This window comes from Lolium perenne, chromosome 2 (assembly GCF_019359855.2).
Source record: "Lolium perenne isolate Kyuss_39 chromosome 2, Kyuss_2.0, whole genome shotgun sequence".
NCBI classification, from domain to species: domain Eukaryota; kingdom Viridiplantae; phylum Streptophyta; class Magnoliopsida; order Poales; family Poaceae; genus Lolium; species Lolium perenne.
This window is the reverse complement of record NC_067245.2, coordinates 28,175,417-28,181,040: the sequence shown is the minus strand read 5'-3', so window position 1 is coordinate 28,181,040 and position 5,624 is coordinate 28,175,417. Positions and strand designations below refer to the sequence as shown.

General features: G+C 45.0%; 1 pseudogene; it reads left to right on the top strand.

The window, feature by feature from the left end:
- The first annotated feature begins 1,768 nt into the window (after positions 1–1,768).
- Positions 1,769–3,049, top strand: LOC127329844 (uncharacterized; annotated as a pseudogene).
- The last annotated feature ends 2,575 nt before the right edge of the window (positions 3,050–5,624 follow it).

The window sequence follows — 5,624 nt, the reverse complement described above, 5'->3', positions numbered from 1 at the left end:
TACCTCTCGACCTCTCCTCTCTTTCATCCCATCAGTGCTCGCGCGACGGGTTTCTCCATGCTTTGCTGCAGCCAATCCCCCACCTACCCGTCGTGTTTCCCGGTGAGTTCTCATGGTATAGTTTGCGACTCTAGATGGCTGTTGTAGACTGCGATCTGGATTGTGAAGAAGTGTGGGTATTCTTATGTTGATCCCAGATGACTCCCAGAACAGAGAAAAATAGAATCCGGTTTCAGGCTTATACATACATTAAACCAAGAAGATTTCAATCCTGGCTGACGACCATATCTTATTTGTGTCGGATACTGAAATCCCCTTCTCATGTAGATTTCCTAATGGATCACGGAACATGGCCAGCAGCAGTGGAGTAAAAGGCGAGGACTTGCATAAACCAGACGCGTCGCTCAAACCTGGTAGTACATCAGGAGAAACTGTGGACATTACTGGTTGCGAACTAGGCAGTGCTGGCAAAGAGAGCTGGGCTGCAGAGACACCTGATAACCCCGTCGACGACGTGCCCTTAATTGATATATTACCCAATAGCAGCCATCGTGACGGTTCCATATACACCGGCACAGAAAACTGGAAAAGAAGCTATCATATTGCTGAACGTAATGAGAGTAAGTGATCTACTCCCCCGTCTCAGTTTACTAGTCTTTTCGTATTCCTAGATTGCCAATTTGACCTAAATAATTTAAATTATATAATGTATAAATTATATCATTAAGAAATAGAACATCTAAAGTTTCTAATGAAATAATTTTTATAACATATAACTAATGCTAACTTGATCAAATTTGCGACCTAGAGATACGCGCACGTCTAATAAACTATGAGAGAGGGAGTATCTCTTTTCCTATTTTTTATTTGTTATTAGAGCATTTTTCAAGCTATAGGGTCAACTGATGTATATATTCTCTCCTGAAATCTTGATGTTAAATTTGCTTTACTCTGTTTGCTTTCATTAATTGATGGCGGTGCGTTGTTGTATATAAAGGAAATCTAGTCAGGGGTTTGATAGCTTGGTAGTAGGGAGACATGTAACCAAATCAGGGACAGAAAGTGCCATTCTGAAAGCACAAATGCTTTCTATGTTTCCAGAGCAAAACCGGACAGTTGTTGTACTGGACATATGGTGGATAGATTTTTTTTCTTATTACTAATCCCAAACCGAACCACTTTCTATGATTTTAGCCCACTTTCTATCAGAGACCACACACTGGAAGAACATATGTTGGATTAATTCCTTGTTTGTACAGAGCAAACATGAGCAAACTTGAACTCCTGAGATTACCCTCCTTTTGAGTTTTCCTAGAAGAACAGCTTCTCAAGGGAGCAAAATTCTTACTACTAAAAAGAACATCGACACTTTCCACTTACATGAGAGGGAAAATTTCCGAAGGACAATGGCATCCTTAAACCTCATGTTTACTTTTCGTATGATTATCGATAGGATCCACGGAGCAGATTATCGATAGGATCCTAGAGGAGTTCAGCCTCTGGTGGGCTGCGAGGGGAGTGGAGCGGAGAGTCATGTTGCGAGAGTAGGTCCTTTAGTTTTTGGGGGTGGTGTGCGTGGGTTGGCCAAGGGTAGATGTTCGCATCCCCCTTTTGGTCTCTTGTAATTTATGTTGCTCCCTTCTATAAAGATATGGCACGACTTTCGCGTGCCCGCGAAAAAAAAAACTTTTCGTATGACAAACATTGTTGCCTTTTATCGATTTACAATTCTGATCAAATTAACTCGTATTTTTCTATGAAGCTCGACTGCAGGCAATGATGTTTTCAGATCCCACAGATTGCTTCATGTACAATGGACAATGCGCGTCACACTCAAGTCGTCACATGTTCCAAATTTTGTCATTAAGGTTGGCTAAAATTCCTGCGGAGCGCGGGTCAATTGAGTTGTATGGATACATAGCAGTACGGGATTATCCGGATACATCACTTAATTATATCGTCAACTTTACCAGGGATAATCCCATCATCATGGAGCAGGTGTGCACATCAATACATGTCTCCAATTATCTTTTAAAAACATATCTAAATTGTGATACTAAGTATCAAGTAGTCCAAACAAAATCAAATAGAATATTTCTGGACTCTTGGTTGCTACCAAGTAAACCTCACGAAATTGATTTCATTTATTTATAGGAATATGAACATGGATAGCATGAATGATCCCACCAATACATTCTTTTCTCTTTTTATTTCTTACAGGTTTATTTAGTTAAGTATTTGGATTGAAATCAAATAAATAGCTGTGGCTGATTTCCCTCTATAACACTGTTATGTTTGTTTGATATGTTATAAAAAGTCTTGGCTATCAGTTATAAAACATGCCTTTAGCTGAAGTCTAAATATTGCTACAAGTGAAACATCATAACGGAAGTATGGATTTTCCTACTTTATTTAATTTTGTAGGGTTCTCTCATCAACATGGCTGGTCCTAAGCGGGGGATTCAGTTTATTAGTCCTATTCTAATTGAATATGAATGAAGATCAAGACAGCCGAACACGAGAAAGAAGATCTACAACTGATTGATGGTGTATCACATTTAGATCCCATGGAAACAAGTAATTGCAGCCCATTCACATTACGCATCCAAGGCGATTGTGGCGCAATTGACGTAGGCGCATCACGTCTTAGCTTTGCTGTTGAGTCGACTATCGAAGTTGTCATATCACAAGTGCAAACCAGTTTCAGTATGAGTCTTGGTTGTTTTACCAGTGGGTTACATGAAGAAATCCGGCTCTTTGATGGTGCTATTGTTGAGTCACGTGGCTTAAAGAGGTCTGTGGTTGCTGTACAGAAGGATGCTCAGATGGAATTAAAGTTCAAGGTAGCCGCAGACTCATGCATCCCCGCTGAATATTGCTGTTCATTCGAGGCGAACAAGCATGGGCATGCTACTCAAGAGATAAAGACGGGCTTTGTGGTAATCGCAGTGAAGGTGACTTGGTCTACTTTAAAAGAACTGTAACAACCTTAGACCGAACTTTGTAAAAAATAAACAGGTTGGTTCTATAGTGGGTGGGTCAAGAGTAATTAAGCTAAGAGCATATCTAACAGGCCCTGTATTCCTATGCCTCCATTTGAGCTTGGTTAGGTCATAGGTACATGTGGAAACAAGAATCATCCCATATGATCTCAAGTTTCTCTCCGGTTCACGTACGAGGGAGTTCCCCCCTATACATGCAGAATCTGCCTAAGTGTAGGAACCCCCTGTCCGAGAAGCCGGACACACCTGGGGGGTAGCCTAGGGTATAACATCTCAAATAACTTTTGTGCATGCCATGTGGACACACACAAGTTTTGGGGCCATTCCCTAGATCCGATGCTCGATTTCTGACGAAACCCTAGTTCTGTTGACCGCGCGGTCTACCCCTTTGACTGTATCCCATCGGGGGTCCCCCGGTGGGCATATGCCTCCATTTGAGCTTAGTTAGGTCATATGTACATGTGGAAACAAGGATCATCCCATATGATCTCAAGTTTCTCTCCGGTTCACGTACGAGGGAGTTCCCCCCTATAAATGCCGAATCTGCCTAAGTGTAGGAACCCCCTGTCCGAGAAGCCAGACACACCTGGGGGGTAGCCTAGGATATAAAACCATCTCAAATCACTTTTGTGCATGCCATGTGGACACAGACAAGTTTTGGGGCCATTCCCTAGATCCGATGCTCGATTTCTAACGAAACCCTAGTTCTGTTGACCGCGCGATCTACTCCTTTGACTGCATCCCATCGGGGGTACCCGGGTGGGCATATGCCTCCATTTGAGCTTGGTTAGGTCATAGGTACATGTGGAAACAAGGATCATCCCATATGATCTCAAGTTTCACTCCGGTTCACGTACGAGGGAGTTCCCCCCTATACATGCAGAATCTGCCTAAGTGTAGGAAACCCCTGTCCGAGAAGCCGGACACACCTGAGGGGGGGTAGCCTAGGATATAAAACCATCTCAAATCACTTTTGTGCATGCCATGTGGACACACACAAGTTTTGGGGCCATTCCCTAGATCCGAGGCTCGATTTCTGACGAAACCCTAGTTCTGTTGACCGCGCGGTCTACCCCTTTGGCTGCATCCCATCGGGGGTCCCCCAGTGGGCATATGCCTCCATTTGAGCTTGGTTAGGTCATAGGTACATGTGAAAACAAGGATCATCTCCCTCGTACGTGAACCGGAGAGAAAGTTGAGATCATATGGGATGATCCTTGTTTCCACATGTACCTATGACCTAACCAAGCTCAAATGGAGGCATATGCTCGGGACCCCGATGGGATGCGATCAAAGGAGTGACCGTGCGATCAACTTGAACTAGGAGTTTCGTCAGAGAAATGTTGGATCTAGGAATGGCCCCTGTGTGTCCACATGGCATGCACAAAAGTGATTTGAGATGGTTTTATATCCAAGGCTACCCCAGTGTGTCCGGCTTCTCGAGACAGGGGGTTCCTACACTTAGGCAGATTCTGCATGTATAGGGGGAACTCCCTCGGAGGTGAACCTGAGAGAAACTTGAGATCATATGGCTATACATGCAGAATCTGCCTAAGTGTAGAAACCCCCTGTCCGAGAAGCCGGACACACCTGGGGGGTAGCCTAGGGTATAAAAACATCTCAAATCACTTTTGTGCATGCCATGTGGACACACAAGTTTTGGGGCCATTCCCTAGATCCGATGCTCGATTTCTGACGAAACCCTAGTTCTGTTGACCGCGCGGTCTACCCCTTTGACTGCATCCCATCGGGGGTCCCCCGGTGGGCATATGCCTCCATTTGAGCTTGGTTAGGTCATAGATACATGTGGAAACAAGGATCATCCCATATGATCTCAAGTTTCTCTCCGGTTCACGTACGAGGGAGTTTCCCCCTATACATGCAGAATCTGCCTAAGCGCAGGAACCCCTGTCCGAGAAGCCGGACACACCTGGGGGGTAGCCTAGGATATAAAACCATCTCAAATCACTTTTGAGCATGCCATGTGGACACACACAAGTTTTGGGGCCATTCCCTAGATCCGATGCTCGATTTCTGACGAAACCCTAGTTCTGTTGACCGCGCGGTCTACCCCTTTGACTGCATCCCATCAGGGGTCCCCCGGTGGGCATATGCCTCCATTTGGTCTTTGTTAGGTCATAGGTACATGTGGAAACAAGGATCATCCCATATGATCTCAAATTTCTCTCCGGTTCACCTCCGAGGGAGTTCCCCCTATACATGCAGAATCTGCCTAAGTGTAGGAACCCCCTATCCGAGAAGCCGGACACACCTGGGGGTAGCCTAGGATATAAAACCATCTCAAATCACTTTTTTGCATGCCATGTGGACACACACAAGTTTTGGGGGCATTCCCTAGATCCGATGCTCGATTTCTGACGAAACCCTAGTTCTGTTGACCGCGCGGTCTACCCCTTTGACTGCATCCCATCGGGGGTCCCCCGGTGGGCATATGCCTCCATTTGAGCTTGGTTAGGTCATAGGTACATGTGGAAACAAGGATCATCCCATATGATCTCAAGTTTCTCTCCGGTTCACGTACGAGGGAGTTCCCCCCTATACATGCAGAATCTGCCTAAGTGTAGGAACCCCCTGTCCGAGAAGCCGGACACACCTGGGGGG